The sequence below is a fragment of the Pongo abelii genome, chromosome 2 (genome assembly GCF_028885655.2).
Source record: "Pongo abelii isolate AG06213 chromosome 2, NHGRI_mPonAbe1-v2.0_pri, whole genome shotgun sequence".
NCBI lineage: Eukaryota > Metazoa > Chordata > Mammalia > Primates > Hominidae > Pongo > Pongo abelii.
The window spans coordinates 5,270,899-5,295,864 of record NC_085928.1 but is presented as its reverse complement, the minus strand read 5'-3'; the positions used below and the strand labels follow the sequence as shown (position 1 = coordinate 5,295,864).

The window sequence follows — 24,966 nt, the reverse complement described above, 5'->3', positions numbered from 1 at the left end:
GCGCCCGCCACCACGCTCGGCTAATTTTTTGTATTTTTAGTAGAGACGGGGTTTCACCGTGTTAGCCAGGATGGTCTCGAGCTCCTGACCTCGTGATCCGCCTGCCTCGGCCTCCCAAAGTGCTGGGATTGCAGGCATAAGCCACTGCGCCCGGCTTTTTTTTTTTTTTTGTATTTTTAGTAGAGGCCGGGTTTCACCATGTTAGCCAGGAGGGTCTCCATTTCCTGACCTTGTGATCTGCCTGCCTTGGCCTCCCAAAGCGCTGGGGTTACAGGTGTGAGCCACCACGCCCAGCCAGTCTTTCTCCTACATTTATTTTTACGTTGGTCCACATACTCCTGTCATTCTCACTTTGCTTCATTTTTCCTTTCTTCTTTTTTAAGAGACTGGGTCTTGCTATGTTGTCTAGGCTGGAGTGCAGTGAGGCAATCATAGCTTATGCTATCCCCAATTCCAAGTGATCCTCCCGCCTCAGCCTCCTCCCTAGCTGGATTACAAGAGCATATCACTATGCACACTAATTTTCTTTTCTTTTTTCTTTTTGGTAGAGATGGGGTCTCACGTTGCTCACGCTGGTCTTCAATTCCTGGGCTGAAGTGAGCCTCCTTCCTTGGCCTCTCAAAGTGCTGGGATTAGAGGCTTTGGCCACCACATCCAGCCTGAATTTTATTATTCATATTTTCTTTTAGTCTCCCATTACTAGAAGGCAGGGATTTTGATTACTGTTAATTTTCCAATATCCAAAATAATGTGTGGTACCTAATAGGCTCTCAATAACGAAAAGTAATACTGCACATGGCATTCTGTAGTATTAGGTAGGTATCTTGTGTTCCTGTGTTTGCGTAAATAAGATCATACACAATGTTCTGCTTTTTTAACTTAATGACTTTTTTTTTCTTTTTTTTTGCGACAGAGTCTGGCTCTGTCACCTAGGCTGGAGTGCAGTGGCGCTATCTTGGCTCACTGCAACCTCTGCCTACTGGGTTCGAGTGATTCTCCTGCCTCAGCCTCCTGAGTAGCTGGGATTACAGGCGCGCACCAACACACCTGGCCAATTTTTTTGTTTGTTCATTTTCTTTTCTTTTCTTTTTTTTTTTTTTAGGCGGAGTCTCACTCTGTTGTCCAGGCTGGAGTGCAGTGGCGCGATCTCGGCTCACTGCAAGCTCCGCCTCCCGGGTTCATGCCATTCTCCTGCCTCAGCCTCCCGAGTAGCTGGGACTACAGGCACCCGCCACCACGCCTGGCTAATTTTTGTATTTTTAGTAGAGACGGGGTTTCACTGTGTTAGCCAGGATGGTCTCAACCTCCTGACCTCGTGATCTGCCCGCCTCCGCCTTCCAAAGTGCTGGGATCACAGGTGTGAGCCACCGCACCCGGCCTAGCATTTTTTAGCAGAGACAGGTTTCACTATGTTGGCCAGGCTGGTCTCAAACTCATGACCTCAAGTGATCTGCCCGCCTCGGCCTCCCAAAGTGCTGGGATTACAGGCGTGAGCCACCACGCCCAGCCATGTTTTTTTTTTTTTTGAGACAAGAGTTTCGCTCTTGTTGCCCAGGCTGGAGTGCAATGACGCGATTTCGGCTCACCGCAATCTCCGCCTCCCGGGTACAAGCAATTCTCCTGCCTTAGCCTCCCGAGTAGATGGGATGACAGGCATGCACCACCACGCCCACCTAATTTTGTATTTTTTTTTTAATATTTATTTATTTTTTCGAGACGGAGTCTTGCTCTGTCGCCCAGGCTGGAGTGTAATGGCGCGATCTGGGCTCACTGCAACCTCTGCCTCCCGGGTTCAAGCGATTCCCCTGCCTCAGCCTCCTGAGTAGCTGGGATTACAGGCGCACGCCACCACGCCCGGCTAATTTTTGTATTTTTAGTAGAGACGGGGTTTCTCCATGTTGGTCAGCCTGGTCTCGAACTCCCGACCTCAGGTGATCTGCCTGCCTCGGCCTTCCAAAGTGCTGGGATTACAGGAGTGAGCTACCGCGCCCGGCCCTTTTTTTGTTGTTTTTTAAATTCAGTAACTGTATCTAGTTCATTCTTGGATGGATGACAACCCAGATTGGATGTGTAGCAGCGTTCTTTTAACCAGTTTCCTATTAATCTTTATTTCATCCCCAGTGTTTCTCCAGAATGCAAATAATATGGCATTAAATATCTTCACACATAGCTTTTTGTGTATGTGTATACTTATTTCTCTAGAATTAGTGTCTAGAAGTGAAACTGCCGGGAGTAAGGATATATACTTTTAACATGTCCAAGTTTCACTGTGATAGCGCTGCGAGGGCACAAAACAGGTTTCAATATACCTTGGACCAAACTGGATATTATCAGTTTTTCTAACTTGTTGCTAATGTGATGGGGGAAAAATGAACTCGGAATTTACACACAAGGAAAAGACCGTTTAAGGTTCAGGGACTGTCCACACAGCTGTCAAGTGGCGGAGCCATGATATGGTATTAAAGTGCCCGGAGAGGACGCGTCAAAGTTGGACACTGTGCCCTGTGTCCTGAGGCATGTCTGGTGATCGCTGGGCCTTGCAATGCTGGGCAGGCAGGCCTTCCTCTCCCCTTCTAGGCCTCTGGCCACTCCTGGCTGGCCGAAAGCCGGTTCTTCTCGATTACCGAGTGCCCCTCCTGAAAGCAAATCAGCATCGCCTAACCTCTTCAGCTTCGAAATGGCGGCCACCAGATCGCGAGGCCACGCCCCGGAGGCGGGGCATGAGCTCAGGCCAGAGCGATGGATGCCCGAGCCAAGTTAGAAGTCGACTGCCAGTAGGGCTCGCGCAGAATCGGAGAGCCGGTAGCGTCGCAGGTCGGGAGGACGAGCACCGAGTCGAGGGCTCGCTTGCCGGGGCCGCCCGAGAGTCTTAATCGCGGGCGCTTGGGCCGCCATCTTAGATGGCGGGAGTAAGAGGAAAACGATTGTGAAGCGGGAACGGTTTTCTGCTGCTTTTTTTGGGCCCCGAAAAGGGTCAGCTGGCCGGGCTTTGGGGCGCGTGCCCTGAGGCGCGGAGCGCGTTTGCTACGATGCGGGGGCTGCTTGGGGCTCCGTCCCCTGGGCTGGGGACGCGCCGAATGTGACCGCCTCCCGCTCCCTCACCCGCCGCGGGGAGGAGGAGCGGGCGAGAAGCTGCCGCTGAACTACAGGACGTTGGGGCGGCCTGGCTCCCTCAGGTAGGTGGCAGGGCCGGGTCGTGGATGCTGGGGGAGTCGGGCGGCGGGGCTGAGGGATCGGCTTCCAGGGCGACCGGGCCTGGGTGGCGCTGATGGAGCGGCCCCGCGGCTGCCGGGCAGAGGGCTTGGGCCAGGCCGCTGTCACCCCGGGTAGAGTTGGGCGGGGGCCCCGGAGTCCGGTGTCATGGCCGGCGAGCCTAGGTCCCACATCCCACTCAAATTTCCTTGTGTTTGGCGGAAACGTGCCAACGCCACCCTTATGCCATGCGCATTCCTCATATTTGGCAGTGGGAAAATCCGCCCAGAGCTGCCCCATATCTGTTGTCACTTGGATGGGGCAATTCCTTTTCTCTTGGGCCGCCGAATGTGGGACCCGGGCTTGCACCCTTTCTCAGGGTACTTCAGTCAAGTGACACCCTTTTAGAGAAGACGTGAGGAATCGGGTAAGAGAGGAGGAAACTGGCCAGTGCCCTACCACAAAGGCACAGGGGCCTCTTCTTGGGTATCAGGGCTAGCCTTGGGTATCAGGACTGTGGGTTATTAATGAAAGGCTTGGGATACTTACAGAGGATTGGCCTCAGGACGCTTTGGAATGAAGAGCCAGGGCTGTCTTTTGTGTGAAGCGAGAGCCGCCGGGACGCTTCAGCTCTGCAGCTGCTGAGGCTCTGCGAGCGAGTCGATGCCCAAGAGAGAGGCGTTTGGACGTCGTGAGAGGCTAGGCGGCCGTGTTCATTCATTGTTCTCGTTCTAGGGCCCTGGGTGTGCCCCTGGTATTCATTCTGTGGTGGGAAGAAGGAATGGAACTTATGTGTATCCTTGAGATGTGAACGGGTTCTAGGGGGTCACTTAATCTAAGTGGAAAATGAATTCAAGGCACGTTCATTGAGCGTTTCTGTTTGCCTGGTCCTCTGTGGGCTGAGTGGAGAGACTCTGCCCTCCCTGCGCTCCTAAGGCGTGAAAACAATGCAGTGTGATAAGAATTGGCTTATCAAGTGTTGTGGGGATTTAGAACAGTTAGTTTTGCTTGGGGAGGAGTTGAGGAAGCTTCTACACTCGAGGAGACTTCTGAGTCGAGTTTTGAAACACCGGTGAGTAAGTGCTCACCAGGTGAGGAGGAGCTCAGGGAACAGCTGGTACAAAGGCTGAGAGCCATGTGGGAGTTGGGATGAGTTTGGGGAGCAGCAAATTGCCTGGGGTGCAGGAAGGAAATGGTGAGAGATGTGAATAAAATAAAAGTTGCTAGAATTGTGAGGGGGCTGTCTTTGTCGTAGATAGTGAACTAGTTGAATTTGGATTATTGTACATGGGTTGCTGAATCTTCATTCTTGCTGATAATTTTCTCCCTTTGTTGATGTTGAAGCTGATAGTGATTGAACATATTTAGTTTAACTTAGTTAATGACTATAACTTTTTTTTTTATTTTTTCAGAACAATTCAAACTTTTTTTTTTTTTTTTTAAAGGAACAGGATCTCACTCTGTCGCCCAGGCTAGAGTGCAGTGGCATGATCATAGCTCGGTTGCAGCCTCTAACTCCTGGGCTTAAGCAGTTCTGCCTTTGCCTCCTGAGTAGCTGGAACTACAGACAGGTGCCACCACACATGGCTAATTAAAAAAAAAAAATAGTAGAGATGGAGTCTGGCAGTGTTGCCTAGGCTGGTCTCAAACTCCTGGGCTCAGGCGATCCTCCTGCCTCCACGTCTCCCTCCCAACGTGCTTGCTGGGATTACAGGGGTGAGCCACTGGCCAGGCAGAACTTTTTTTTTTTTTTAAATAATAGAGAGGGGGTCACATTATGTTGGCCAGGCTGGTCTTGAACTCTTGGGCTCAAGTGATCCTCCAGCTTCAGCCTCTTAAAGTGCTGAAATTACAGGTGTGATCCACTGTGCCTGGCCAGCAGAACATTTTTGATAAGTGTTTTATATCAATGTTTTGCACTTACACAGTGGTGAATGAATTGAACTCATATATTCCTGGGGATTCTTGCAAAAAATTCTCTTAAAGTTATACTTGCTCACAAAAATGTTAACTTTATAAATGTAGAACACTCTCCTACTAATTTTTATTTTATTATTCTATTGTTTTTTATTTTTTTGAGACAGAGTCTCACTCTGTTGCCCAGGCTGGTGTGCAACGGTGCAATCTCGGCTCACTGCAACCTCCGCCTCCTTGGTTCAAGCAATTCTCCTGCCTCACCCTCCGGAGTAGCTGGGATTATAGGCACACACCACCACGCCCGGCTGATTTTTGTATTTTTAGTAGAGATGGGGTTTTGTCGTGTTGGCCAGGCTGGTCTCGAACTCCTGACCTCTAGAGATCTGCCCACCTCGGCCTCCCACGGCCTCGCTGGGATTACAGGCATGAGCCACTGTGCGGGGCCTAAATTTTAAATATAAATAATGTACTCCCCAGTCTTACAGAAATTGGACGACTATAGAAAACAAACATCAAAAAAAGTGTAGAATGTGAGTATTTTTAGTTTAATAAGTGTATTTTATAAACTATTTGTATTGACTTCTCGGATAACCTGTTATAAAATCTTTATCCCCATAAACATAATTTTCCTAAAATAGCTATAATATTGTGATTAATGTTTATGCTAAAGTGACTATTATGGAATTAACAGACTTCAGTTGCAGTTCCTAAATCTTGCTTTGGTTGTGATGATTATATACCACTGAAGAACATTCAGGATTATTTTGGCTTGTTTTTACCCTTATCATTCAAGGGCTAAGCTGTTTAAAATGCAACATAAACATTTGACCCAGTTGAATGCTGGGATACTTGGAAAAATAAACCTGTTACTGTTTCTGTACTAAAGGCTTATCTTTTAAAGATATGTGGTGTTTTTTTAGTGCAGTGGTGCGATCTCGGCTCACTGCAACCTCTGCCTCCTGGGTTTAAGCATTCTCCTGCCTCAGCCTCCTGAGTAGCTGGGACTACAGGCGCCTGCCACCACGCCTAGCCAACTTTTATGTTTTTAGTAGAGACGGGGTTTCACCATATTGGCCAGGCTGGTCTTGAACTCCTGACCTTGTGATCTACCCACCTTGGCCTTGCAAAGTGCTGGGATTACAGGCGTGAGCCACCGTGCCTGGCTGATATGTGGTGTTTTGTGATTATAAATTGTAGTAGAGTTCCTTAGTTTTGTTAAAGTCTTGTCAGTAGTTGTAAAAACATCAGCCAGTTGTGGTGGCTCAGGCCTGTAAGCCCAGCACTTTGGGAGGCCGAGGCTGGTGAATTGCTAGAGCTCAGGAGTTTGAGACCAGCCTGGGCAACATGGTGAAAACCTGTCCCTACAAAAAATACACACACGCAAAAAGAAAAAAATTAGCAGGGTGTGGTGTAGTATGCCTGTAGTCCCAGCTGCTTGGGAGGCTGAGGTGAAAGGCTCACCTGAGCCCAGGGAGATTGAGGCTGCAGTGAGCCATGTTCATGCCACTGTACTCCAGCGTTGGTGACGGAGTGAGACCCTGTCTCAAAAAAAAAGTGGCCTTTAATAGAAGGCTTGTGCATATTTTATGGGATTTGGTTTAGCTGGAAAAAACAGTGAGCAGCAGATTAAGCTGGTAATTTCTGACAAAAAGTATCTAAAAGATGAAGTGAAGAATGTTAAACATCAAGTATTGTATTACAGTTGCTCTGAGACTAGTTGCTTTTAGTTTATAACATGTCATTTGTTTGCTCTGAAGATTAAACAAGTTCATACTTCTTGGAAGTTAAATTTGACTTTTCCAGAAGCCCTGGATTATTTACGAAATAAAAAATATAATTGATAACTTTAAACTACTATTTCAGGTAGTCTATTACTAGTAAATGTATGATTCTACATTTAAATTTCAGGTAAATCTTTTTTAGTAACCTACTGCCTAAAAAAATGTTACATGAGGGAGTACTTTTGTTTGCATGTTAAGAACATAATAGGCCATACATAATAATCTTGATCTTGGGAGGAGCTTGTTAGCCAAACAGCATGCCTTAATGTTGACTTGCAGAAGAGAATTTTAAATATTGCCTTTGAAAGGCAGTAGGTAATGTGACAGTGAGGGGGTTTGTGAAACCATAAAATTGAGCTTTGACTTAGTTTTTTGTTTTTAAGTTGTGCAGATCTTGGGAGTCATTTCTTCAAAACAAATGACTATGTGGTGGCAAATTACTTACCTTGAATAAATTAATTGGAAAATCAGAGAACACTGGGTTTATTTAGGATGAGGTTGTTTAAGTCTTTTATTGGTATGTGTATGGGAGGGTAGAATTCCTAATTGCTCATCTGACTGGGTTCAAAATGTAATACTAGATATTTGTGTTGCAATTCAGTTGGTACTTTTGGTATAGGGCTAACATATCTTGCCTGTAATTTTTTTTTTTTTTTGAGATGAAATCTGGTGCTATTGCCCAGGCTGGAGTGCAGTGGTGTGATCTTGGCTCACTACAACCTCCGTCTCCCAGGTTCAAGGGATTCTCATGCCTCAGCCTCCCGAGTAGCTGGGATTACAGGCGCCGGCCACCTTGCCTGGCTAATTTTTGTATTTTTAGTAGAGACGAGGTTTCACCATGTTGGCCGGGCTGGTCTTGAACTCCTGACCTCAAGTGATCCACGCGCCTCGGCTTCCCAAAGTGCTGGCATTACAGGGTCGCTCAGGCATCTTGCCTTTTAATTTTCATGATAGTAATGGCTATTTTTTTCTTGCCTTAGAGTTGTAAGTAAAAATTCCTTAATTACACATTAAAGTTTGATCTTTAATTTTACAATGTTTGAGTCTTTTTGTTATTTCTTTTCTCCCAGAATGACTTGCATAGCTTTAAATGATTTTAGTTAATTTCAGATCTGTTTGCCTTTCTTCTAAAATGACCCCTAGAATCTCAGCTTAACCAAGGAAAATGTCAAGTGGGTGTTGTTTCTTTGTTACTGGTTTTGGCCTAGACTATCTAAAGTTTGGCAAATTACTCACAAAGTATGTTAATTGGCATCACATTCCAATCAGTGTACATAGTATTTTTTGAGGAACACTTGACACACGGTTTTATTTTTAGACCAGATTCTAAGGGGTTTTACTGGGTGGGGCTTAACAATCCTAAAGCTAGTTTACAGTTTTAAAATCTTTATGATTTAGAGGTTGTTTACATTTTTTGTTAATAAATGGGAAGCAGCAGGCAGTGGCAGTCAATTTTTTTTTTTTTTGAGACGGAGTTTCGTTCTTGTTGCCCAGGCTGGAGTGCAGTGGCATGATCTTGGCTCACCACAGCCTCTGCCTCGTGGTTCAAGTGATTCTCCTGCCTCAGCCTCCTGAGTAGCTGGGATCACAGGCATGTGCCACCACGCCTGGCTAATTTTGTATTTTTAGCAGAGACAGGGTTTCACCATGTTGGTCATGCTGGTCTCGAACTCCCTAACTCAGGTGATCCGCCTGCCTCAGCCTCCCAAAGTGCTGGGATTACAGGCGTGAGCCACCATGCCCAGCCCTCACATAACTTTTATGATATTATGTTCTTATAATTGTTCCATTATTAATTATAATTAATCTCTTACTGTGCCTAATTTATGTTAAACTTGATCCTGGGTATGTATGTATAGGAAAAAACATAGTGTATACAGTATAGTATACTGTTCTTGCTTTCAGGCATTCATTGGTAGTCTTGGAACATATTCCAAGTGGATATGGGGAGCGCTACTATGTGATGGAATGTTACTCAGTAATAGAAAGAAAGGATGTACTGATGTATACTACAACATTGAAAACATGCTAAGTAAAAGAAACCATGCAGGAAAGACCACATTGAATTATTCCATTTGTATGAAATGTCCAGAATAGGAAAATCCTTAGTGACAGAAAGTAGATTAGGGGTTGAGGGATGTAGGGAATGGTCAGTGACTGTGATAGGGTTGTATTTTTTTTATTTTTTATTTTTGGGTGATAAAAGTGTTCTACAATTATGGAGATGGATCCACAACTGTGAATATAATAAAAGCCATTTTATTGTATACTTTTTTTTTTTGAGATGGAGTTTTGCTCTTGTTGCCCAGGCTGGAGTGCAGTGGTGCGCAATCTCAGCTCACCGCAACCTCTGCCTTGGGTTCAAGCGATTCTCCTGCCTCAGCCTCCTGAGTAGCTGGGGTTACAGGCATGCGCCACCATGCCCGACTAATTTTGTATTTTTAGTAGAGATGGGGTTTCTCCATGATAGTGAGACTGGTCTCGAACTCCCGACCTCAGGTAATCTGCCCACCTCGGCCTCCCAAAGTGCTGGGATTTACAGGTGTGAGCCACTGCACCTGGCCCCTGCCTGGAAATTCTTAAGAATTAAATATTATTTTTTTTGAGTAAGTAATAAGGTCACATGTCACAAAATTTAAAGGATATAGAAAGTTATGTTGTGCATAGTAATTCTACGTTCCCCTTTGTTCTCTAGCTACCCAGCTTCCTTTCACAGAGGGAAATGTGAATTCTTATGTATCCTATTTTGTGATGACATAAGAATATTTAAGGGTAGATGTGCTGGCCTTACTTTCTAGCTCAGATCTTCCAGGCTTTCCCTGGCTACCAGACTTAATACCAGACTTGGTATTAAGACTAATACCAAGAATATACAATTCTTGCTTCCCTGTCTTGCTCACATGGCTTTCTCATAGTAATAGTATGTTTAGTGGAAATCAAAAGCCAGTATTTTTAAGCCCCTGAAGGTGCAGGCCAGTGCATTTGGTGCAGCATAAGGCAAGTTCCTACCTTCAAGGACCTTATCTAATTGAGAGAGGCTGACATTTCCTTACTTTTATCTATTCCTCTTTTTTTTTTTTTTTTTTTTTTCCGAGATGGAGTTTCACTCTTGTCACAAAGGCTGGCGTACAGTGGCTTGATGTCGGCTCACTGCAACCTCTGTCTCCTGGATTCAAGTGATTCTCCTGTCTCAGCCTCCCAAGTCGCAGGGATTACAGGCATCTGCCACCACGCCTGGCTAAATTTTGTATTTTTAGTAGAGATGAGGTTTCATCATGTTGGCCAGGCTGGTCTTGAATTCCTGACCGCAGATGATCCACCCGTTTCGGCCTCCCAAAATACTGGGATTACAGGCGTGAGCCACCGCAGTGGCCAAGTTGAATTTCTTGTATAGATGTCTTATGTCTCTGTTTAAAAATGAGGCATGTCTTACTCTTGCCTATATATTTCCAGTGGGGCATGTCTTATTCTTGTTTATATACCTCCAGTTCTTAAAACCTTGTCTTACACAGCAAACATTAATCAGAGGTTAATCACTTATGGATTTAGTTTCACTCTACTGCCATCTCTACAAAATGCTTACAGTAAAGAGGCTACACTTACTAAATTCAAACTTAGAACTTTGTAACTTAGGACCTGTCTGTTAGAGGAGCTAAGTTGCTTAAGCTTCTCCCTCTATTGGGCATTATATGTAGAGTGCTCTAGGTTCTGCCTGCTAGCTGCTTGATGACATTTGCCTGCTTTAGCAGCACACTGACTCTTCAGCTCAAGCAGCTGTTACCATGCTGGCTATTTCCTTTTGCATTGATAGGTTTTAGATATGGAAGAAAGTTATACCCAGAGAGAATGGGGGGATAAATGATACTCTTCTACCATTTTTGACCTTAGTCTGGTCTAGCATTATAGTGTGATTTTGAGAGGAGAGATTGTGATTTCCCTGGCTGGTATTATCTAATATTGCCTGACAATGCAAAATGGACCCCTAGGCTGTCTTATGTAAGTTGAGGGGGGGGGGGGATTGGGGGGGATGTGTGTGTGTGTATCTATAATCCAGTGACATTTAACAACATTCACAATGTCTTAAAACCATCACCACTACCCGTTTCCAGAACCTTTTCGTTACTTCAAACAGAAACAGTACTCATTAAGCAAGAACTCCTCATTCCTCCCTATGCCCAGTTCCTCGTAACCCCTATTCTACTTTCTCTCTATGAATTTGCCTATTGCAGTTACCTCATGTAAGGGGAGTCATACACTATCTGGCCTTTTTTTGTCTGGCTTATTTTACTTAGCACATTTTCGAGGTTTATCCATGTGGTGGTGGCATGTATCCGTATTTTATTCCTCTTTATGGCTGAATAATATTTCATTGTATGAATATATCATTTTGTTTATCTCCTCATCCGTGATGGACACTTGGATTATTTCCACCTTTTGGTTGTTGTAAATAATGCTGCAGTGAACATTGGTGTACAAATATCTGTTTGAGCCCCTGCTTTCAGTGCCTTAGGGTAATGCACAGGAGTAGAATTACTGGATCATATGGTAATTCTGTGTTTACTTTTTGAGGAACTGCCAAACTGTTTTGCACAGTGACTGCACCATTTTACATTTCCAACCAGCAAAGCACAAGGGTTTCAGTTTTGCCACATCTTTTCCAACACTTGTTATTTTTTCTTTTTTAATTTTTAAAATAACAATCCTGGGCTGGGCACGGTGGCTCATGCCTGTAATCCCAGCACTTTGGGAGGCCGAGGCGGGCGGATCACCTGAGGTCAGGAGTTCGAGACCAGCCTGGCCAACATGGTGAAACCCCATCTCTACTAAAAGTACAAAAAAAATTCGCTGGACGTGGTGGCGCATGCCTGTAATCCCAGCTACTTGGGAGGTTGAGGCAGGAGAATCCCTTGAACTCGGGAGGCGGAGGTTGCAGTGAGCTGAGATGGCGCCATTGCACTCCACAAGAGTGAGACTTCGTCTCAAAAAATAAATAAATAAAATAACAACCCTAATGATTGTGAAATGGTTGTAGGCTTTTCTTTTTGCATTTTAAAAAATTATTATTTTTACTATTTGAGAGATGGGGGGGTCTCACTATGTTTACCAGGTTGGTCTCGAACTCCTGGCCTCCATTGATCCTCCCATTTTAGCCTCCCAAAGTACTGGGATTACAGGTTTGAGCCACTGCGCCCGGCCCTCCTTTTCTTCTTATTGCTACTTAGATCTAATGGGCAAACCAGAACCTTTGAATTTGGCTATATTTGGATCTGATGGGTTTTTTCCTCCGTCTTAAACTTGTGTATAATGTTGTTCAAAGAGATACATTAATTAGACAATTAATGACATCTTTTTAAAAAGAACACTGTTTTTCTTTCATCCTTGTGAAGTGTAAGAAGAAAAATAAGCAAAAAAAACCGAATAAAGTTTTTCTATAAGTTGATACACATAGTTGTAGTTACTTTATACTCATACCCTTTTTTTGTGTTGTGAGTGACACAGTCTCACTCCATTGCCCAGGCTGGAGTGCAGTGGTGCGATCTCAGCTCACCGTAGCCTTGACCTCCCGGGCACAAGCCATCTTCCCTCATGAACCTGCTGAGTAGCTGGGACTACAGGTGTGTGCCACCACACTCAGCTAATTTTTGTATTTTTTGTAGAAATGGGGTTTTGCCATGTTGCCCAGGCTGATGTCGAAGTGCTGAGCTCAAGCGATCCTCCCGCCTCCCAAAATGCTGGGATTATAGGCATGAGCCACTGTGCCTGGCCTCTCATACTTTTTTATTCTATTATGTATTTAGGGCCAGCCTCTGTGGCTCATGCCTGTAATCCCAGCACTTTGGGAGGCCAAGGAGGGAGGATTGCTTGAGGCCAGGAGTTCAAAACTAGCCTGGGCATCATAGTGAGACCCCCATCTCTAAAACCAAAAAAACTAGTCAGGCATGTGGTATGCGCCTGTAGTCCCAGCTACTTGGTAGGCTGAGGAGAGAGGATTGTTTGAGTCCAGGAATTGGAGGCTGCAATAAGCTATGATTGTGCCATGGTGCTCTAGCCTGGGCAGCAGAGCAAGATGCTGTCTCTTGAAAAAAAAAAAGAAAAAGAAAAGATGAATAGTCTGTCTGAAATGGCCAGCAATCGCAGCTGCTGACCTGACCTGCATCTACTGTATAAGTCAAGCAGTTCAACTTTTTATTATAATGTCATGGCTTTTCTTTGCTTCTTGGAAGCGCTTCCAGCATCACTAGTGGCACTTCATATGGGAGCCATGGTGTTATTCAAAGTTTATGGTATTGTACTGTACATGATGAAAAATACAGAAGACCCATGAGAGATCACTTTTTTTTTTTGAGACATAGTCTTGCTCTGTCGCCCAGGCTGGAGTACAATGGCATGATCTCGGCTCTCCTCTGCCTCCTGGGTTCAAGCGATTCTCCTGCCTCAGCCTCCCTAGTAGCTGGGATTGCAGGCACTTGCTACCACGACCAGCTAATGTTTATATTTTTAGTAGAGACAGGGTTTCATCATGTTGGCCAGGCTGGTCTCGAACTCCTGACCTCAAGTGATCCACCAGCTCGGCCTCTCAAAGTGCTGAGATTACAGGAATGAGCCAATGTACCCAGCCAAGAGATATCACTTTTTACTGCAATAGGAAATGTACTGGAGAGACCAACTGCTCACAGGGACACAAGGCCTTTTAAGTGGATACTTGCAACTTGTAACACTTGAGTTCACTGCAATAGAAAGAAGAGGTGGCTATGAAATTACTATAGTAATATAGTTTGTACAACAGGTTTGTTTTGTTTTGAGGCAAAGTCTCACTCTGTCACCCAGGCTGGAGTGCGGTAGCAAGATCTCAGCTCACTGCAACCTCTGCCTCTCAGGTTCAAGCGATTCTCCTGCCTCAGCCTCCCAAGTAGCTAGAATTACAGGCCTGTGCCACTATGCCCAGCTAATTTTTGTATTTTTAGTAGAGATGGGGTTTCACCCTCTTGCCCAGGGTGGTCTCAAACTCCTGGCCTCAAGCGATCTACCCGCGTCAGCCTCCCAAAGTGCTGGGATTATAGGCATGAGCTACCGCACCCAGCCAACATCATTTAATTTTATGCAGTTATTTATTTATTTAATTAAAAAAATTTTTTTTGAGATGGGGTCTCACTCTGTTGCCCAGGCTGGAGTGCAGTGGCTTAATCTTGGCTCACTATACTCACTGCAACCTCTGTCTCCCGGGTTCAAGTGATTCTCCTGCCCCAGTCTCCTGAGTAGCTGTACAACACCTGGCTAATTTTTTGTACTTTTAGTAGAGACAGGGTTTCACCATGTTGGACAGGCTGGTCTCGACCTCCTGACCTCAAGTGATCCACCTGCCTCTGCCTCCCCAAGTGCTGGGATTACAGATGTGAGCCACTGCACCTGGCTTCAGTTATATAATATGCTGTAGTTATTTAATATACTGCATCTTAACATTTGTTTACATTTCTCTCAACTGTGAATGTGTGTCTGTGCAAATGGTGTTATGTATGGTCTGTAAGTATATGCATAAGTTTTGATTTTTTTTTTTTTCTTTGAGACCCTGTCTAGCTCTGTCACCCAGGCTGGAGTGCAGTGGTGCGATCTTGGCTCACTGCAGCCTCTGCCTCCTGGATTCAAGTGATTCTCTTGCCTCAGCCTCCCGAGTAGCTGGGATTACAGGCACCAGCCACCATGCCCAGTTAATTTTTGTATTTTTAGTAGAGACAGGGCTTCACTGTGTTGGCCAGGCTGGTCTCAAACTCCTGACATTATGATCCACCCATCTCGGCCTCCCAAAGTGCTGGGATTACAAGCGTGAGCCACTGCGCCCGACCTAAGTTTTGATAAATTTTAACTTTTTATAATTTGTGTTTTATTTTATGATAGTAAATGATAAAAGACTAGTATCTACATACATTGTATGCATTCATGATATATCTAACATCTAAATTTTTTTTGATATTTTTATGTTACAGTGTAAGTGCCAGTTTTTTCAAATTATTACAAATCTCCCCAAATTTTCCAATATATTTATTGAAAAAAAATCCACATATAAGTGGACCTGCACAATTCAATGTGTGTTGGGAAGGGTCAGTTGCATATTGAGTGAAAACAGCACTAAAATATGTTAAGTAAGACCTCATTTTTTTTGAAGAAAAATACTTACAAGTATGTATCTGCATGGAAAAGATGGAGTCAGGGCAAGGTAGAGCATGCCTATAATCCCAGCACTTTGTGAGGCGGAGGCAGGGGGATCACTTGAGCCCAGGAGTTTGAGACCAGCCTGGGCACCATAGCAAGACCTCATCTCTACAAAAAAAAAAAAAAAAAAAAAAAAATAGCTGGGCATGGGTGCACCTGTAGTTCTAGCTACTTGGGAGGTTGAGGTGGGAGGATCACTTGAGGTCAGGAAGTTGAGGCTGTGTGGTAAGCCATGATCTTCCCACTACACTCCAGCTTGGGCAAGAGTGAGATCCTGTCTCGGAAAAAAAAAAAAAAAAAAAAGACTGGATACAAATATCTACAAATGTTCACATTTGTCGTCTATAGGTTATTTTAAGCTTTTGGTATTTTTCCATAGTTTTATTATTATTATTATTTGGCATGATCTTGGCTCACTGCAACCACTGCCTCCCGGGTTCAAGCGATTCTCTGTCTCATCCTCCTGAGTAGCTGGAATTGCAGGCGCCCACCACCACCCTTGGCTAATTTTTGTATTTTTAGTAGAGATGGGGTTTCACCGTCTTGGCCGGGCTAGTCTTGAACTCCTGACCTTGTGATCCACCCACCTCGGCCTCCCAAAGTGCTGGGATTACAGGCGTGAGTCACCATGCCTGGCCTATTTTTATTTATTATTGTTTTTTTGAGATGGAGTCTTGCTCTTTCTCCCAGGTTGGAGTGCAGTGGCATGATCTTGGCTTACTGCAGACTCTGCCTTCTGGGTTCAAGCGATTCTCCTGCCTCAGCCTCCAGAGTAGCTGGGATTACAGGTACTCATCACCCTGCCCAGCTAATTTTTTATGTCATTTATTTATCTATTTATTTTAGAGACGGAGTTTCGCTCTTGTTGTCCAGGCTAGAGTGCAATGGCGTGATCTCAGCTCACCACAACCTCCGCCTCCTGGGTTCAAGCAATTCTCCTGCCTCAGTCTCCCGAGTAGCTGAGACCACGGGCATGCGCCACCACGCCTGGCTAATTTTGTATTTTTAGTAGAGACGGGTTTTCACCACGTTGGCCAGGCTGGTGTCAACCTCCTGACCTCAAGTGATTTGCCCGCCTTGGCCTCCCAAAATGCTGAGATTACAGGCATGAGCCACCGTGCCCAGCTCATATTTTTAATTTGTTTCCCTCCCTCTTTGAACATGTATTCTGTGATCAATTCGTGTATCTTTTTTTTTTTTTTTTTTGAGACCAAGTCTCGCTCTATTGCCCAGGCTAGGGTGCAGTGGTGCGATCTCGGCTCACTGCAACCGATCTCGGCTCACTGCAACCCCCGCCTCCCGGGTTCCAGCGATTCTCGTGCCTCAGCCTCCCGAGTAGCTGGGACTACGGGCATGAGCCACCACGCCTGGCTAATTTTTTTTGTATTTTTAGTAGAGACAATGTTTCACCATGTTGGCCAGGCTGGTCTCGAACTCGGACCTCAGGTGATCCACCCGCCTCGGCCTCCCAAAGTGCTGGGGTTACTGGCATGAGCCACCACACCCGGCCCAATTCGTGTATCTTAAAAAATTATTGGGAAAAGAAATTATTGCAAAAAATCTATATATATCGGTATGAGATTATAAGCATGTAGGAAAACACTGAAGAATAATTGGTTATTGGGAGAAGGAAAGGAAAGATAAAACAAAGAAGGGGTTAAAAGACCCCCTCTAATATATGCAGTGTTAAAGTGCTATAGAAAAAAAACAAAGCAGGGTAAACATTTTAGAAGTAAAAAGGCTTGCTATTTATAACGAGTGCCTTTGTAAAGACATTAATTGTGAAGATTTAAAATAAAAGGAAACGAAGTTATATAATAAGAAAGGCTGTATCCTTCATCAGGCTCATTTCTTTACCTGCTTGTCTGTGCTTATTCCCTGGGCACACTTTAGCTTTTGTTTTACCTCTGCGTTAGTCTGTTGAAATATTGCCCCTTTAAGCTCAAATACACAATGAAATATCCTTGTCTACCTCTTCTTCCACTCAAGCTAGAAGTGACCTTACCACATTTCAGATTCTTATAGTACCTTTCTTGAGAATCCTCCCTACCCTTAATTTCATATTTTGTTGTAGGCCTACTTGTCTTCCTGAAAGCTCTTAGCCCAGTGCCTATCACATATTGAATTTTTGTTAAACGGTGGTGGTTTTTACTTCTACTTTAAGGGGTTCTGGAATGCAAGGACCATGTCTCCCTGAACTTTATATTCCTCAAAGCAGCTAACAGTTGAAAGTAGATTCTTAGAAATTGTTGAATGAATGGTGCTCTTTATTCTTATTTTCCTTTCATTCCTTGCTGGGTTACAGTCTATAGAGAGGCATTCTGGTTCTTTAGATTTATGTGATAGTGATTCGGTATTCATGAAAAAGGGTTAGGATAAATATTGTAATTGTTAAATTTTCTCCATTAATATTCAGCAGATATTTGAGTACCTAATTTTGTGCAATGTCCTATACTGGATGATGGATTATAACAAGATTATAGGAAATACATGTAGTTCTTCAATGCTTTCGTGTATAATTATGTAGGTTATATTTTCTTTTTTGAGATGGGGTTTCATTTTGTCACCCAGGCTAGAGTGCAGTGATGCAGTCATGGCTCACTCCAGCCTCGACCTCCTGGGCTCAGACAATTCTTCTGTCTCAGCCTCCTGAGTGGCTGGGACTGTAGGCACGACTACCATGCCCGATTAATTTTTTTTTTTTTTTTTTGAGATGGAGTCTCGCACTGTCTCCCGGGCTGGAGTGCAATGGCGTGATCTCGGCACAGTGCAGCCTCCGCCTCCTGGGTTCACGCAGTTCTCCTGCCTCAGCCTCTCAAGTAGCTGGGATTACAGGCGCCCATCACCACACCTGGCTAATTTTTTGTATTTTTAGTAGAGATAGGGTTTCACTATGTTGGCCAGACTGGTCGCGAACTCCTGACCTGGTGATCCGCCCGCCTTGGCCTCCCAAAGTGCTGGAATTACAGGCATGAGCCGCTGCGCCTGACTGCCCAGCTAATTAAAAACAATTTTTTTGTAGAGTTGATGTTCCCCCTCAGTTGCCCAGGCTGATCTGGAATTCCTGGGCTCAAGCACTCCTCCCACCTTGGCCTCCCAAAGTGTTGAGATTACAGATGTGAGCCTTTGCTCCTGACCCTAGGTTATATTTTTGTGTTTCATTTACTATTTTATCCTCTGGCAAAATAGCAGGGTATAATTTAGAGCTTTAATGAATTAATAGTGTAACTAACAGTGAAAACTGTGTGTGTGTGTGTGTGTGTGTGTGTGTGTGTGTGACAGTCTCTGGCCCCCATGCTGGAGTGCAGTGGCACGATCATAGCTCACTGCAGCCTCAAACTCCTGCGCTCAAGTGATCATCCCGCCCAGCCTCCTGAATAGCTGAGACTAGAGGCATATGTCACCATGCCCAGCTAATTTTGTTTCATTTTTATAAAGATGGGGTCTCACTCTGTTGCCCAGGGTGGTCTTGAACTCCTTGGCTCAAGCCATTCTACTACCTTGATTTCCCAAATTACTGAGATTACAGGCGTGAACCACCACGCCTGGCCAGGGAAAAATTTTAAACATGTCCTTCTTTTGAGAAAATTATTATTGAAAAGTTGGTTAAAAGTAATTTCTGAAGAACAAATGATATTACCAGTTTTACAGGTGTCTTACTGTAACTCTTAGAAGTTGTTAAAGTTTACTATTGAGTGCACCACTAAAGACTAGGGAATTTTTTTCTTTTCTTTCTTTCTTTCTTTTTTTTTTTGAGACTGAGTTTTGCTCTTGTTGCCCAGGCTGGAGTACAATGGCATGATCTTGGCTCACTGCAACCTCTGCCTCCTGTGTTCCAGCGATTCTCCTGCCTCAGCCTCCCAAGTAGCTGGAATTACAGGCATGTGCCACCACGCCTGGGTAATTTTGTATTTTTAGTAGAGACTGGGTTTCTCCATGTTGGTCAGGCTGGTCTTGAACTCCCGACCTCAGGTGATCCGCCCACATCGGCCTCCCAAAGTGCTGGGATTACAGGCGTGAGCCACCGCACCCGGCCGATGGGAATTTTTCTATTTGAAAGCCATTGACTTCAGAAGGAAGTGTAGGGGAGCTGGCCAAATCAGATGGTTACTTTTTTTTTTTTTTTTAAGCAGAGTCTCACTCTGTCACCCAGGCTGTAGGACAGTGGTACGATCTTGGCTCACAGCCACCTCTGCTCCCTGGGTTCACATGATTCTCGTGCCTCAGCCCTTTGAGTAGCTGGGAATACAGGTGTGCACCACCACATCCGGCTAATACAGATGGTTACTTCTTGAAATTGCTTTGGTAAGATGTAAACTTGGGGGAATACCTCTTCTCTTGAGGACACATCTCCTCTGCCAAATAAGTGTTGCCAGTGTGTAGAATGAATGATTCACTTATATTCTGTGTCCTTATCTTTGAGGAGGGCTAATTTTTTTTAACCACTTGTTGAATATGCAAGATTTACTGTGAAAATTAATGCCTTTAGTATGAAAGAGAAATTAGTGTTGAAACTGTTAGTGTTTCCAGGTGATTTTTTTCCCCCTTCCTTCCTACTTCATTATGTAGCTTTTTTTTTTTTAACTCCACTGTTACTTGGCTATCTGAGTAATCATTCCTAAACCATATTTTATTTGTACATTGTGTGTTTTGGTACTTGTGTTAATGGTGTACTTTGAATACACATCTGTTTATTTTAAAAATCAGCAGTTGCTGACTAGATGAAGAAAACAGTGACTGATTTGAAGGTGAAAAGAAAAACTCGGGTTAAAAAAGAGTCCAGACAATGTGATTTAAAATGAAAATAATTTAAGCTCATTTGTGGTGAGAGTTAAAAATAAAGTTGGCTCCAGGTATCGTTTGTGGAACTGATTGTTTTAGCATAATTGTTTTTGAACTAGCTCATTTTTAACTTGTATTTTTAAAGTTACACTTTTAAAATGTAGGAGTCTGTTTTGTAAACTTGTACAGCCCCTGCTAACTTTTAGAAGAGTAGAGTGGCTTATTTCTTCATGTGTGTTTATTCTGGGCTGTCATCTGATGAAGTTACCAGTTTGTGGTCAGAAATTGAGAAAGAGGAGTGAGGAAACTCAAAATATTGACACATACACATCACCTTGCAGTGCATGAGAGTGCCCTTTTGGACTGGTGAGGAAGCTAACATTTGAGCATATTTGCTCAGCAGAAACTTTTTATGTGTGAGATTTATTTTTTTTCCAGTGTTGTGACCACTTAAAATTTATTTATTTATTTATTTTGTTTGTTTGTTTGTTTGAGACAGGGTCTCACTCTGTTGCCCAGGCCGGAATGCCGTGGCACAATCATGGCTCACTGCAACCTGGACCTCCCTGGACTCAGGTGATCTTCCCACTTCAGCCTCTTGCGTAGCTGGAACTACACATGTGCTACACTGTGCATGGCTGATTTTTTTGTAGAGATGGGGTTTCTCCATGTTGTCCAGGCTGGTCTCAAGCTTCTAGGCTCAAGCAGTCTGCTTGCCTCAACCTCCCAAAGTGCTGAGATTACAGGTGTGAGCCACCACACCTGGCCTGAATTTTTTTTGTTTTTTTTTTTTTGAGACGGAGTCTCGCTCTGTTGCCCAGGCTGGAGTGCAGTGGCGCGATCTCAGCTCACTGCAACCTCTGCCTCCCAGGTTCACACCATTCTCCTGCCTCAGCCTCCTGAGTAGCTGGGACTACAGGTGCCCACCACCACGCCTGGCTGTTTTTGTATTTTTAGTAGAGACGGGGTTTCACCCTGTTAGCCAGGTTGGTCTCGATCTCCTGACCTTGTGATCCGCCCGCCTCGGCCTCCCAAAGTGCTGGGGTTACAGGCGTGAGCCACCATGCCTGGCCGGTAATGAAGATTTTAATAATGACTTTAAAAACCAGGCACAGTGGCTCACTCCTGTAATCCCAGCACTTTGGGAGGCCAAAGTGGGTGGATCATTTGAGGTCAGGAGTTTGAGACCAGCCTGGCCAACACGTTGAAACCCTGTCTCTACTAAAATCACAAAAATTAGGCCGGGCGTGGTGGCTCACACCTGTAATCCCAGCATTTTGGGAGGCTGAGGCAGGTAGATCCCCAGGTCAGGAGTTCGAGACAAGTCTGGCCAACATAGTGAAACCCGTCTCTACTAAAAATACAAAAAATTAGCCGGGTGTGGTGGTGTGTGCCTGTAATCCCAGCTACTCGGGAGGCTGAGGCAGGAGAATCATGTGAACCTGGGAGGCGGAGGTTGCAGTGAGCCGATATTGTGTCATTGCACTCCAGCCTGGCAATAGTGTGAGACTCTGTCTCAAAAAAAAAAAAAAAGACAAATACAAAAATTAGCAGGGCATTGGAGGTGCTCGCCTGTAGTCCCAGCCACTCAGGAGGATGAGGTAGGAGAATTACTTGAACCTGGAGGCAGAGGTTGCAGTGAGCTGAGATCGCGCCACTGTACTCCAGCGTGGGTGACAGAGGAAGACTGCATCTCAAAAAAAAGACTTAAAAGAAACCGGTAATATTGTTATTATATTTCTGCCTGTCTTAATTCTTTATCCATTTGCTGTAGATTATAATGTTAGCTGCATGAATGAAAGATTACATTTTTCCAGCTACTCAGGAGGCTGAGGTGGGAGGATTGCCCTACTCAGAAAGGGCAATAGGAAGATTTGACTGCTAGGCCTTGCTAAGCAAAAGGATAGAGCCAAGGGATAGGGCAAAACAAAGTCATCCTTAACCCTAAGTTTGTCCAGCTGCTTCTTGACTCTCTTTTGGACAGAAGTTTTAGGACTTGTAGTTCTTGTACACTTAACTCCTGAGAAGCTTGCTGCATTAGTCAGAATTGTGATAATTCTTACCACTGTCCAAAGGAATCTAATCTCATTTTTCGGGAGAGTAGTTGCGGCAGTACAATCCATGAGAAAACTTAAGTGGGTGTTCTAGTATGGCTTACTTCTCTAGACGTTGATAAAATAACATTTTCACTCAAACATTTATTCCTCAGATTTAGCTTTAATGTGACAGATGTACCTTAAAATATTAGGATTCAAATCACTTAAAATGATACCCAAAGTACAGGTAGTAACTCTTTAATAATTGTAGTCTCTCCAGATTTGACTTGTCCCGAAGCTACTTCATTGTACTTTGTATGTGTGCTGCTCTCTAATAGTCTTGCACCTTGAACATAGTGGTGCTTTCTTATTTTTTACAGGATATGATAAACTGAAAAAAACCAGCAAAACCTTTCCAGGGTTTTTGAAGGTTTGTTGTCTAATTTATAGTTTATTAATCTGGTACTACTTATTCATTTTTAGAAATGCCTCTGAATGCAACAATTCACTGAAATTATTTCTAGAGGTGGACCACAGGGTGAGAAGGCTGAAATGACTGTTGAGTTGAAAATGCCTTAATCACAACCCTATATTCTTCTGGATTATGAGCATCAGAATAAATTATACAAGATTCCTGTGTAAGATCACTTCTCAGCAATTTATTAGGAATTGCACAAGGAGGTAAACTGGATTTCTTTTTTATTTTTATTTTTTTTGAGACAGAGGTTTGCTCTTGTTGCCCAGGCTGGAGTGCAGTGGTGCGATCTCGGCTCACTGCAACCTCCGCCTCCCGGGTTCAAGCGATTCTCCTGCCTCAGCATCCCTAATAGCTGGGATTATAGGTGCCTGCCACCACGCCTAATTTTTTGTATTTTTAGTAGAGATGGGGTTTCACTATGTTGGCCAGGCTGGTTTTGAACTACTGACCTCAGGTGATCCACCCATCCCAGCCTCCCAAAGTGCTGGGATTACAGATGTGAGCCACTGCACCCGGTTTCTTTTTAATTTTTAAACAAGTCACTTTTTGGCAAATATAGTATGGCCCCTATAGTTACTCTTTTCTTACTTTGATCCTTAACATGTTTGCATACCCAAGAGTGTTCTGTCTGCTATATAGTCTGTTTCTTAGCCTGATGGTGCTTTGTGTACGTTGAGATATGAGGATTATGGGAATAGTGCTCAGAACTCTGCAAGCTCTCTGGAAATACAGTACACCTTTTTGCTTTAGCAGAATGTTTGTGAGTTCTGTGCTGAAGCCTGGGGGTTGAGTGGTAGATATTGTGCTTTTATCTGTCATTTGATTTGTTGCCTGAGGACAGAGATGCAGTGTTATGGGTAGGACTTGTGTCTTGCCTTACCAGTGTTTAGACTTTTTAAAATATAATGAATCTTACTTCTTGAAAGAATAGGAGATGAAAATCAATGTCCTCCTGCTTCTGTTCTTCTCTTTCTTCATAGCTTTCCACTTGGCATATAGCAGAAAACTCTTTGGCTATATTTGGTGCATTTTGTTGGTGGAATTCCTCAAGAATGCATTCTTGACTTTTTTCTTTTTTTTTTTTCCTGAGACAGAGTCTTGCTGTGTCACTCAGGCTGGAGTACAGTGATGTGATCATGGCTCTCTGCAGCCTCAACTTCCCTGTTAAGCCATCCTCTCCCCTCAGCCTCCCACCCCCGGGCCCTGCCCCAATAGCTGGGACTTCAGGCCCATGCCACCATACCCAGCGTGTGTGTGTGTGTGTGTGTGTGTGTGTGTGTGTGTGTGTGTGTGTGTGTGTGTGTGTGTGTGTGTGTGTGTGTGTGTGTGTGTGTGTGTGTGTGTGTGTGTGTGTGTGTGTGTGTGTGTGTGTGTGTGTGTAGAGATGGTGTCTCCCTGTGTTGTCTGGGCTGTCTATAAAACTTGACATTCAACAGTCTCTTGTTTTTATTCATTGAGAAACTGACTTCATCCTTTTACTGAAATGGGAGAAGTGTTATTTATCTTACTATTTTTTTAATTAATTATTTTTTTTCCTGAGATGGAGTCTCGCTCTGTTGCCCAGGCTGGAGTGCTGTGGCGTGATCTGAGCTCACTGCAAGCTCTGCCTCCCGGGTTCACTCCATTCTCCTCCTGCCTCAGCCTCCCGACTAGCTGGGATTACAGGCACCCGCCACCACACCTGGCTAGTTTTTTTTTTTTTTTTTTTTAATGTATTTTTAGTAGAGATGGGGTTTCACCGTGTTAGCCAGGATGGTCTTGATCTCTTGACCTCGTGATCCACCCGCTTCAGCCTCCCAAAGTGCTGGGATTACAGGCATGAGCCACCGCGCCCGGCCTAAATTAATTTTTTTGAGACAGAGTTTTGCTCTTGTTGCCCAGGCTGGAGTGCAATGGCACGATCTGGGCTCACTGCAAACACTGCCTCCTGGGTTCAAGCAATTCTCCTGCCTCAGCCTCCCGAGTAGCTGAAATTACAGGCGCCTGCCACTATGCCTAGCTAATTTTTTTGTGTTTTTAGCAGAGACAGGGTTTCACCATGTTGGCCCAGCTGGTCTCGAACTCCTGACCTCAGATGATCCACCTGCCTCAGGCTGGGATTACAGGCGTGAGCCACCACACCGGGTTCCTATGGGAGTGTTTTAAGTTAACATCCAGGAATCTAAACTACAACTAGCATTATGTAGTTATGCTTAAGAAAGCATTTTTGGGGCCGGGTACGGTGGTTCACATGTGTAATCCCAGCACTTTGGGAGGCCAAAGCAGGTAGCTCACTTGAGCTCAGGTGTTCAAGACCAACTTGTGCAACATGGTGAAACCCTGTCTCTATGAAAAGTGCAAAAATTACTGGGATATGGTGGCATGTGCCTGTGGTCCCAACTGCTTGGGAGGCTGAGGTGGGAGGATCCCTTGAACCTGGGAGGCAGAGGTTGTAATGAGCTGAGATTGCGGCACTACACTTCAGCCTGGGTGACAGAGCGAGACCCTGTTTCCAAAAAAAAAAAAAAACTTTTTTTTTTTTTGGGGGGGGGGCATGTCCACCAAATATTTGGAAATTGTTGTATTTCCTGTA

At 44.4% G+C, this 24,966-nt stretch overlaps 1 protein-coding gene across 1 annotated transcript in view; it reads left to right on the top strand.

The window, feature by feature from the left end:
* Window positions 1-2,845: 2,845 nt before the first annotated feature.
* Window positions 2,846-24,966, top strand: part of RAF1 (Raf-1 proto-oncogene, serine/threonine kinase) — a gene marked incomplete at its 5' end in the record, with an annotated part of 79,909 nt that continues 57,788 nt past the window's right edge. Inside the window, 1 exon segment of the mRNA NM_001133258.1 lies at window positions 2,846-3,176.